Genomic DNA, 12,452 nt, shown 5'->3' on the forward strand with positions numbered 1-12,452 from the left:
TTGATTCACTGTTGAACTGCTGATGTTCCAGCCTCTGATAGCAGTTAATTACACAACTATTGTGGTGGATAAATGTTCCTGACCATTTCCTTACCTAATGTTGGAGAAATGTTTTGCTAATAACTCAGGGCTGCTTCAGAAGCTCATATATCACATGAACCACATCATAGACTAAGGTGCAGATTCTACTTCTTGATCCATTTTTAGCTAAAGCCAATTTATGCCTTTGTAGGTAGGGCTGGAAGGACAGGTAAAAATTCACTTTCATAGAGATACATGTGGAAGAGACATCCAACTTCATCATCTTCCTGACACTCAGTCCTCACCAACAATCCCCAGAAACTTTTCAGTGAAACCCTCTTCACCTTGGTCACCTTGTATAAGGCTAACCCCTTTTCATTTAGATCCAGCTCAGACATGAATCCAAGAGAAACTTCCATGATCCTTTGTCTACATGCAGCCAGAGTGATATGTCCCTCTTCCAGGCTGTTTTCCCATGGCACTTACTGCTACCTATTGATGGTCAACAGATCATATGTTTATTTTTCTATTAGCCTGTGAACTCTGTGAAGGGAAAGATCACATTCCATAAATTTTATCTAGTCACACTTAGCACTGTGCCTGGAATACTACTAGTCAAAAATTTAGTTGAGCTGAACTGCCTTATTCTTTTATAGAAGGAAAATTGAGACTCAAAGTAAATGAAGACCTGAGTGCATTAGAATAGACCTCCATGTGCTGACAATAACACTCAAATTAATCACTTGGAAACAAATCAATTAGATTCAAATGCAATTGCTAGCAAATGCCAAGTTTTTTCCTTCTATCCTTATGATAAATGGCACATGATGACTAAATCTTCATATATTTGAAACAAGAAGTTATATGGGAATTATATAATTGTATAGCCTCATCATAGTTTTTAAAAGTATAACAGTGATGAGTAATGTATTTTAGAGTCACCCTCGGTGGTGTCAAAGTCACTCTGTGAAACCATTGTTATTCTTGGTAGTAGCAGAAGACATTTTTCCTTATGTTTTTTTCCTAATATTATATTATGAAAATATTCAAAAAAACATTAAAGTTGAAACACATATCAAAGTTAATACTTGTATAGCCACAATTTAGATTTTTTCAGAACCTTTCTTTTTATCATATCTATCTTCTACCTATTCATCAATTTATCTCATTTGTTTGATGCATTTGAAAATAAATGACATAAGTACAATTCCCCCTGAACAAACATATCATTAACTAGAGTTCACTAATTGTTTACAGTTGTTTCCTTTCCTATGGAGGTAAAATTTACATGCACTGAAATTCATGAATCTTGAGAGTGTATTAGCCGATTTTTGGTAAAAGCAAAGACCAATGTAACCAGACCCTGATCAAGATATAAAACATTACTTTGCACCCCATAAAGTCTCTTATACCCCTTCTGAATCAATCCTTGCCATTGTTCCAAAAAGACAAGTGATGTTCTAAATTTTCTTCTACTGTGGATTAATTTCGCCTATTCTAGAACTTCATGTAAATGGAACCACAATGTATGTACTTCCACCCAGCATATTTTTTTTTTTTTTGAGATTCATCAATGTTGCTGACTGAATAAGCAATGTGTTCCTTTTTTGCTGTAATTTTCCATTGTGTGAATATATCACAGTTGATAATCTATTGATAGGCATCTGGGTGTGTTCAATTTTTGATTATTATGGATAAAGCTGCTATGAACAGCTATTTTTGTGGGTACAGGTTTTTATTCCTCTTGGGTAAATGCCTAAAAGTGGTATTTCTGGGTCACAGAAAATGTATACTTAGATTTTGTTTTTAATGCCAGATCATTTCCCAAAGTAGAGGTACCATTTTACATTCCCACCAACAACATATAAGATTTTGTTTCATATCCTTGCCAGCATGTATATATATATATATATATATATATATATATATATATATATATAATTTTCCTTTTAATTTTGGCCATTCTGGCTTTATGTAGAGATGTGTCATTGTGAGTTTATTTTTCATTTTGCTGATGTGCTTAATGATTAATAGTATGTCTTCTTTTGGGGTACTTGCTGGCTCAGTTAATAGAGAATGTGACTTTTGATCTCAGGGTTGTGAGTTCCAGTCCTATGTTAGGGGTAGAGATTACTTTAAAAAAAGAAAATCTTTAAAAAAAAATAGTATGTCTTCTTTTGTGAAATATACATTCAATTTTGTTTCCATTTGTGATGAGTTACTTGTTTTTTAAAAAAAATATTTTGTTGTAGACCTTCTTTATATATCTATTTTACCTTTTTAAAAATGTTTATTTGTTTTGAGAGAGATGGAGAAAGATCGTGAGCATGATGGGAGAAGGGCTGAGAGACAGGGAGAGAGAAAATCTCAAGGAGGCTCCACACTGTCAGCACAGAGCTTGACATTGGGTTCGATCTCACAAACTGTGAAATCATGGCCTGAGCCAAAATCAAGAGTTAAATGCTTAACAGACTGAGCCACCCAAGTGCCCCTATATATCTATTTATTTATTGAAGATCAGGAGTTTTTCATTCTGATCAAATCTAATTTTTCTCTTTAGTTTTATTAAAGTAGTTGAGTAATTTTTTTTAGTTTCTAGTTTGTTTAGTTTCTTTTGTTCCTCTAAGACTTTATAGCTCCAAAGAATCTTCTCTAATATTTTCTTTAAAAAGCTTTATAATTTTAGCTTTTACATTTAGTTCTATAATCTATCTCAAATTAATTTTGTGTATGGTATCAGGAAATTTTACATTATTAAAATTTTTTTCTGCCCCAATCTCTCTTTTTTCCACATCTGTGTCTCCATGAAAGATTTTTGAAATTTATTCCTCAGATTCTTAAGATTCTAGTTGTATTTTCAGTTTATCCCCTTAGTATTGCAGAATAGATCATTCTTATTGAGATACATTTAAGTTCACTGACTTTTGAAATTTTGGTGTGGGGGGGGTCATCTCTATTGTACTTTCACTCTATCCAATATTTTTTTAAAAACACACACATTGTATTTTATAGTTCTGGTATTTCTACTTGTTCCCTTTAAATTGTTATCTCTGCTGAATTTCCTATCTTTCCAGTATGACATATTTTCTTTATGTAGTCAAACATAGTTAAAAATAGGTATGTTAGTGTCCTGGTCTGCTAATGGCAGCATCTGGGTCACCTACAGTTTATTTCCTGTAACTATCTTTTCTACTGGGAATTTTTCACATTTTTTTTCATTATTAATTATGTTGAGTAGTTTGGTTTGTATCCTAGATAATATGAATGACAGATTTTGGATTTTGGTATATTCTTCCAAAGAATTTTGCTATATACGATGTTTTCATATCCAAATACTGGACTTGTCTCTCTGTTTTTAAAACATATTTTTAAATTTTAATTGAAGTATAGTTAGCTTACAATATTATGTTTCAGATGTGCAACATAGTGATTTGGCAATTATATACATTATAAAATGTTCGCCACAAGTGTAGTTACCATTTTTGCCATATGAAGTTATTACAATATTACCTACATCCCCTATGCTGCACTTTACATCTCTGTGAGTTATTTGTTTTATAACTGAGAGTTTGTCCCTCTTCATCCTTTTCACCTATTTGGCTCATCATCCCACCCTCCTTCCCTCTGTCAATACCAGGTTGTTCTCTGTATTTATGATTTTATTTCTGTTTTTTTAAACAGAATATATATATATATATATAAAATATATATAATGTAATGTGTATATATGTGTGTATACACATCCCATTATATACATTATATATATAAATATATATATAAATATATATAAGTATATATATATATTTATATATATAATCTTCTTTATCCATTCATCTATCAATAGATTTCTTCCATATTCTAGATATTATAAATAATGCTGCAATAACATAGGGGTGCACATATCTTTTAAAATTAGCATTTTTTTTCTTGGGATAAACATCCAGAAGTGGAATTACTAGATCATATGGTATCTCTATTTTTAATATGTTGAGGAACCTCCACATTGTTTCCCACAGTGGCTGTACCAATTTACATTCCTACCAACAGTGCATGACTGTTCCTTTTTCTCCACATCTTTGCCAACACTTATATCTTGTCTTTTTTTTTTTTCTTCTTCTTCACAATATAAGACTTTATTAACTTCTTCAATGTAAGGTATGTTGCAGACTTTGAGTATGGAATTCTTTCTTGTCCAGCAAGACAGCAGATGCAGAATTAAATATAAGAGAGGCTAATGTCTGGGAGGAGACAAGAACCCCAAGTATGGGTCCTTGCTCCCTATTTATTAGGATCAGAAGGCTTACAAATGTGATGGATGTTCAGAAAGAGACAATAAAACAATGATCATTAACTCCAGTGTGTGAGAGAAAGGGGGTTTTGAAGATATGTGGTGTTAAGGGTTTGGGTCAATACAAAACAAAACACTGGTGTTGAGCAGGTGGCTGTTTATGGCAGGCACCAGGCATCCTGTCTGTTTATCTTAACTTGCCTAGGGGGTAAGATAGAGCATGCTACCTCAGGGTCAACAAGGCACTTTTCTTTTGCTAATTAGCTCCAGGCAATTTCACCCGTCTGCTGTGGTCTATTGCCCTGTTTACCACTTCTCAGATGCTTTCATCCTGTGGAAGCAGTTTTCTGCTTTTGTTCTATGCTGGGGGCACTTTTTCTCTGTCTATTCTTGGACGCTTTCGTCCTAAACTGTGTGAAGCCATTGGTGCCGGCTCAGGGAATTCCTAACCTTACTCCCCAATAAGGTAGAACTACACTGCAGTCTAGATCAGTTCCTTTTGCAAGATTACAAATCTCAAGAATCTTCCATTCTACTTCCTTGGACTTTTCTCTATTTTTCAAAATGCATAATGAATTAAGTAGGGTTATGTGTGGCTAATACAGAGTGACTTAAAGAAGAGAAAAGTTACTTCTCTCTCACATAAATGGCCAGAAGTAGGTAGTTGCAGTGCCTTATCTACCTGAACAGCAGCAGTAGTCACAGGTTTGTAATGGTATTCACACTTACAGTACCCAATAGGCTTCATGGGACTGAACCCGGCACCAGGCTCACTTAATTTCATAGGAACCAGCACAGCAGCTTGAGGCTTGTTGCAATAGGAGGCTCTACTCTGGCACCCAATTGTCAGTTCAGGTGTAAGGGAACAAGATGATTTGGGTGGGTGCACAAGCCACACTGGTTTAGAAACTTCAGTCTCCTCAAGAACCAATATTTCTTGTAACATCCATGAGTGTAGTTTCCAGGGATTTTTGTAATAAGAAACACAGCACTTAAAGAAGCCCAAAGTCCATATTTTCCAATGGGCAGAGTTGTCATAGCCTTCTTGGTCTAGATACAGTTTACCAATAAGGGGATATTTTTAATTATAAACACTATTGCCTGACATCGCAGTTGACATTCTATTGTTATTTTATCTAGTAGATTTCCAGAGAAAACAATGCCAAAAGGTAATCTTGAAGTCATTTTACCAGGAAGAAAAAGATTATTATTAATCTATTAAAGGTTATTATTAACCTTCTTTATTCTTGTCAGTACAGGGCACTATCATATCAAGATCCATTATTATTATTATTAATTACTATTATTATTATTGTTATTATTATTTTTAATTTCAGAGATACAGAGTGAAGTCAGGGGCAAAAGGAGAGAGAGAGAATACTTAGTGCAGAGTCTGACGTGAGTCTCAATACCATGACCCTGGGATCATGACCTGACCTGAAATCAAAATTGGACCCTGAATTGACTGAGCCATCCAAGTACTACAGAGTCCAATATTCTATCTATTGCTCTGCCATTCATAGCTTCTATTTCCAAGGTTACTTTATAGTCCAAAAAGCCTCCTGAATATCTAGCCACCACGTTCATGTTTCAGCAAGAAGAAAGAGAAGATGAACTGGCCCATTTCCTTTCATGCCTTAAAGTTTAAGGCAGCTTTCCAGAAGCATTTATCACTCAATACTTATAATTCCATGTCACTGGCCAGAACTTAGCCATGTGACCACATATACACATTGCTAACCAGAATAATTCTGGGATTTTGTTACAAACCCAAAAAAGAAAGAACAGATATTGAGTGAGGTAATTAGCAAGTTGGGTCAGAGATAGGATGATGGAAGAAACAGGAGACAGTCAAAGAGTGAGAGAGACTTGACCATTAGTGGTTTTGAAGAGAGCCAAGGAATGTAGGCAGGCTCTAGAAGCTGGGCACTGTTCTCAGATGACAGCAAGAAAATGGGACCTTGATTCTTCAATTGAAAAGAATTGAAATCTGCCAGCAACTGAATGAACAAGGAAATATAATCCCCCACTCCCAACCTCCAGAAAAGAATGAAGTCCTGTCAACACTTTAATTTTAGCCCAGCCCATGTCAGATGGCTGACCTACAAAGCTGCAAGATAATACACTTCTGCATTTTAAGCCACTAAGTTCATGGTGAGTTGTGATGGCTGAAAAACAAAAACAAAAACAAAAACAAAAAAACTTTTACACTTACCTTAATAAAACTTCCAATCTAAAGGACTTATCAGTGATGGGTCCCTATAGTCATTTATACCAAATTTTAAACTTTCAACTCATATCTCATCCTTAATGATTCTGGTATATTAAACTGTGCTATATTGGAAATGTGTGTATAGCCAACAAAACTAGTAAAATAGTAAAAAACTGAAAGTTACATGATAATTTTATATAAAAACTCCAAAAAGTTCATTAGTAGTTGTTATAAGAAACATTTCTTCTAGGAGTGATTTTTAAGGCAATAGAAGTGAGTTTTATGAGTTTATGAGTTTCCATAAAAACAGAACCTCTGTCTCAGAAGAAGGGATATCAATAAGAGGACCAGGCTTCTCTATTTCCAAGTTCAGTGGTTTCCCCTGTTCATAACTCAGGTTTGAATTATCTTTCATTTTAATCTCTTCCTCTTCCACTTCCAAAGGTTTGTCTGAGGCTGAAGGCTCATTATCTTCATTTTCATGCAGAAAGTGAAAATCATGTTGGGTCTATAGAAGAAATCGTTGTCCTTGATTTGTAGCCATTCCACATCACCTGTTTTCTTCTCCTTCCCTCTTTTCTGTCAGAAGAGTCCTTGTCATGCTGAGTTTCTTCATTGTATGGCATTTTATCTTAGCACTGTTTTTTTTTTATTGCCCTCTGTATCATCATATTCAACATTTTCTTCAGATACAATCCAGGTCCCAAGAGTGTCTTCATACTCTCCATACTATCCTTCATAGCTGTCCACTTGAAGAATGGGCCTCTCAGTGTCAATTCCTAGAACTTTGCATTTATTTTCACATTTTGATAGAAAGTCCGAATCAATAATTCGAGACAATTCCACCAAAACCAACTGCTCTGCCTCTTCTTCTTCCTCTTCCTTCTCCTCCCAGCTCCTCTCATCAGTGGCCACCCTAATCCTGCACCTCTTTGGGACCTCTGAATCAGTGGCCATGCTCTCCAGGGCTACCATCTTGAGTAGAGGCCTATCTTGTGTTTTTGATCCTAGCCATTCTGACTGAGTCAGGTGATATCTCTTTGTGGTTTGGATTTGGATTTTCCCTGATGTTGAGCACATTTTCATGTGCCTGTTGGTCATCTGTATGTATGTCTTCTTTGGAAAAATGTCTGTTCAGGTCCTTTTTTCACTTTTTAGTGTGTGTGTGTGTGTGTGTGTGTGTGTGTGTGTGTGTGTTTATGTGTGTTGAGTTGTGAGTTCTTTAAATATTTTCAATATTAACCTCTTATCTGATGTATCATTTGCAAATATCTTTTCCCATTCTGTTGGTTGCTTTTTCATTTTGATGATGGTTTCCTTCACCATGTAATAGTTTTCTAGCTTGATGTAGTCCCAATTCCTTATTTTTTGCTTTTGTTTCCTTTGCTTTGAGGAGACAGATCCAGAAAAATATTGCCAATACCAGTGTTTAAGAGTTTATTGTCTATATTTTCTGTGAGGAGTTTTATGGTTTCAGGTCTTACATTTAGGTCTTTAATTAACTTTGTCTTTATTTTTGTATATGGTGTAAGAAAGTGGCCCCAGTGTCATTTTTTAGCATGTAGCTGTCTAGTTTTGCCAACACCATTTATTGAAGAGATGGTATTTTTCCCTTTTTTAAAAATATATATTTAAATGTTTATTTATTTATTTTGAGAGTGAGCGAGAGAGAGAGAGAGAGAGAGAGAGAGAGAAAGGCATAGAGGGGAGAGGGGTGGGGGTGGGTGGATGGAGAGAGAGAATCCTAAGCAGTCTCTGTGCTGATGTAGGGCTTGATCTCACAAAATATGATATCATGACCTGAGCCAAAATCAAGAGTTGGATGCTTAACCTACTGAGCCACCCAGATGCCCTGGTCTTGTTCCTACTGTGTATTCTTGCCTTGTTAGTCATGTATTAATTGATCATGTAAGTGTGGGCTTATTTCTGTGCTCTTTATTCTGTTCCATTGATCTGTATGCCTGTTTTTAGGCCAGTACCATATTGTTTTACTATTTGCTTTCTAGTATAGTTTGAAATCAGAGGATTTGATATCTCTAGCTTTGTTCTTTTTCTCAACGTTGCTTTGGTTATTTGGGATCTTTTGCAGTTCCATAGAAATTTTTGGAGTATATGTTCTGTTCTGTGAAAAATGCCATTGATATTTTAATAAGGATTTCACTGAATATATAAGTTGCTTTGGATAGTATGGACATTTTAAGAATATTAATTCTTCCAATCTGTGGGAACAGAATATCTTTCCATTCATTTGTGTTGTCTTCAATTTCTTTCATCAATATCTTATAGTTTCCAGAGTAAAGGTCTTTAAGTTCCTTGGTTAAATTTATTCCTTTTCCCATTTTAGGGGTGTCTGGGTGGCTCAGTCAGTTAAACGTCCAACTTCAGCTCAGGTCATGATCTCACTGTTCATGGGTTCAAGCCCCACATGGGGCTCTGTGCTGACAGCTCAGAGCCTGGAATCTGCTTCAGATTCTGTGTTTCCTTCTCTCTATACCCTTCCTCCACTCATGCTCTGTCTTTCTCTGTCTTTCAGAAATAAATAAACATTATAAAAATTAAAAAAATTGTTTCTAGGTATTTTATTCCTTTTGATCCAACTGTAAATAGAATTGTTTTTATTAATTTCTCTTTCTTATAGTTCATTATTAGTGTATAGAAACACAACTGATTTCTGCATCTCAGCTTTGTATCCTGAAACTTTATTTATTTATTCAAATAACTCCTTAGTGGAGTCTTGATGGTTTTCAATATGTAGTATCATATCATCTGCAAATAGTGACAGTTTTACTTCTTTCTTAACAATTTGAATGTCTTTTGTTATTTATTTATTTATTTATTTATTTATTTATTTATTTATTGTCTTATTGCTGTGGCTAGGACTTCCAGTACTATGTTGAAAAAAGGTGCTAAGAGTGGACATCTTTCTTTGTTCTTGATCTTGGAAAACTTTTCACCATTAGGTATGATGTCAGCTGTGTGTTTGTCTTATATAGTCTTTATTATGTTGAAGTATGTTTTCTATAAACTCACAGTGGAACTTCTTTCAAAGTTGGAGTCAGTCCTCTCAAACCTGCTTCTGTCTTATCAATTAAGTTTATGTAATATTCTAAATCCTTTGTTGTCATTTCAACAATCTTCACAGCATCTTCAAGAGTAAATTCCATCTCAAGAAACCACTTTCTTTGCACATCCATAAGAAGCAGTTCCTCATCTGTTCAAGTTTTATTATGAGATTGCACCAAATCAGTCATATATTCAGGCCCCACTTCTAATTGTAGTTCTCTTGATATTTCCACCATCTCTGAGTTATTTCCTCCACTGAAGTCTTGAACCCTAACAGTTTTCCATGGGGACTAGAATCAGATTCTTGCAAACTTTTGTTATTTTTGATATTTTGACCTCTTCCCATGAATCACAAATATTCTAAATGGCAGCTAGAATGGTGAATCCTTTCTGAAAGGTTTTCAATGGACTTTTCCTGGGTCTATCAGAGGAATCACCATCTATGGCAGCTGTATATAGACTTATAAAATATATTTCTTAAATAATAAGACTTGAAGGTCAAAATGGCTCCTTGATCCATGAACTATAGAATGGATGTTGTGTTAGCAGGCATGAAAACAACATTCATCTTGTTGTACATCTCAATCAGAGCTATTGGGTGACCAGATGCATTATCAATGACCAGAAACATTTTAAAAGGAATTTTTTCCCCCTAAGTAGTAGGTCTCAACAGTGAGCTTAAAATATTTGGTAAACCATGTTGCAAACATATGTGCTGTCACACAGCCTTGTTTTTCCATTTACAGAGCGCAGGCAGAGTAGATTTAGCATACTTCTTAAAGGCCCTAGGATTTTTGCAATGGTACATGAGCCCTTGCTTCAACTTAAGTCACCAGCTGCATTAGCCTCTAACAAGAGAGTCAGCCTGTCCTTTGAAGCTTTGAAGCCAGGCGTTGACTTCTCTCTAGCTTGACTTCTCTCTAGCTATGAAAGTCTTAGTCCATCTTCTTCCAATAGAAGGCTGTTTCATCTACATTAAAACTATATTGTTTAGTGTAACCACCTTTGTTCATTACCTTAGCAAAATATTCTGGATAACTTCCTCTAGTTTCTACATCAGCACTTGCTGCTTCGCCTTGCACTTATCTGTTATGGAGGAAGCTTCTTTCCTTAAATCTTATGAACAAACATTTGCTAGCTTCAAACCTTACTTCTTCAGCTTCCTCACTTCTCTCAGCCTTCAAAGAATTGAGTTGGGGTCTTGCTCTGGATTAGGCTGTGGCTTAAGGGAATGTTTTGGCTGTTTGATTTTGTGTCCAGACCACTAACACTGTCTCCATATCAGCAATAAGGCTGCTTCACATTCCTATCATCAACTGCACTTATCCAGTGTTCATTAGAAACACTTTTAATTTTCTTCAAGAACTTTCCCTTTGCATTTACAACTTGGCTATTTGGTGCCAGAGGCCTAGGTTTCAGCTTATCTCTGCTTTTGAATAGTCTTCCTCACTGAGCTTAATCATTTCTAGTTTTGGATTTAAAGTGAGAGTTGTGTGACTCTTCCTTTCACTTGAACACTTGGAGGCAGTTGTAAAATTATTAATTGGTCTAATGTCAATATTGTTTTGTCTCAGGGAATAAGGAGGCCTGAGGAGAGGGAGAGATGGCCAGTCAGTGAAGCAGTCGTAACACACATAACATTTATTGATTAAGCTCACTGCCTTATATAAGTACACTTCATGGCACCCCAAAACAATTACAATAGTAACTTTAAGCTCACTGATCACAGATCACCATGATAAATATAATCATAATGAAGAAGTTTGAAGTATTATAATAATTACCAAAATGTGACACAAAGATATTAAGGGAGCAAATGTTTTTGGGAAACTGGTACTGATAGACTTACTGAGCACAAGGGTGGCACAAGCCTTGATTTGTAAGACATATAATATCTGCAAAGCTCAATAAAGCAAAGTATAAGAAAACAAAGGGCGCTGTACATGAACCTATACGTGTGATAACATGGCATATGCATGAATACACACATTCACAAATAAGTACAAGTGAAAATGGGAAAATCTGAATAAGGTTATAGATGGTATCAATGTCAATATCATTGCTGTGATATTGTAGTACTGTAGTATATGTACTATAGTTTTGCAAGATATCATTGGGGTAAATGAAACAATGTTACATATCAGTAATATTTCTTATAACTACATATGAATGTATAGTTGTCTCAATAAAAATTTCACTTAAAAAATTTATCCTGTTTGTGTGTGTTGGAGGGGTGGGGAGAAAAGACACTCCAGATAGTAAAAACATTTGTAAATCATACATCTGATGAAAGACTTGTGTCCAGAATATAAAGAATTGTTACATATTAGAGGTCCCAAGAGAGAAAGAGAACAAAAAGGACATATTTTATATAATTATATATAATATATAATATGTATAAAATTATATAAAATATATACAACAGAGCCAAAATTATATATATGTGTGTGTATGTGATATATATAATATATTAATAATATATTATTATATATGATAGATGTATATCCCAGCTTGCAGTCATGCAGAAAACAAAGCCAATCTTCCTTTGTCTTTTTCTCTGTTTAGGTCCTCACTGAATTGGATGATGCCTACCCATTGGGGGAGGGCCATCTGCTATATACTTAGTTCACCAGTTCAAAAGCTAATATCTTTGGAAACACCCTCACGGACATCCCTAGAAATATCTGGGCATTCTGTGGGTCAATCAAACCGACACATATAATTAACCATTACACAACTCAATACTAAAAAAGGCAAATAACTCAATTTTGTAAATGGGCAAAGTATCCAAGAAGAATGACTAATGGCATATGGAAAGATGCTCTACATAATTTGTCATTAAAGGAATGCATATTAAATGGAAGTCAA

The 12,452-nt window shown here is 35.0% G+C and overlaps 1 pseudogene; it reads right to left on the reverse strand.

Annotated features, from left to right (window-relative positions):
- Positions 1–6,739: 6,739 nt before the first annotated feature.
- LOC101097884 lies at positions 6,740–7,496 on the reverse strand (annotated as a pseudogene).
- Between the last annotated feature and the right edge of the window lie 4,956 nt (positions 7,497–12,452).

This window comes from Felis catus, chromosome A3 (genome assembly GCF_018350175.1).
Source record: "Felis catus isolate Fca126 chromosome A3, F.catus_Fca126_mat1.0, whole genome shotgun sequence".
In the NCBI taxonomy this organism is placed as follows: domain Eukaryota; kingdom Metazoa; phylum Chordata; class Mammalia; order Carnivora; family Felidae; genus Felis; species Felis catus.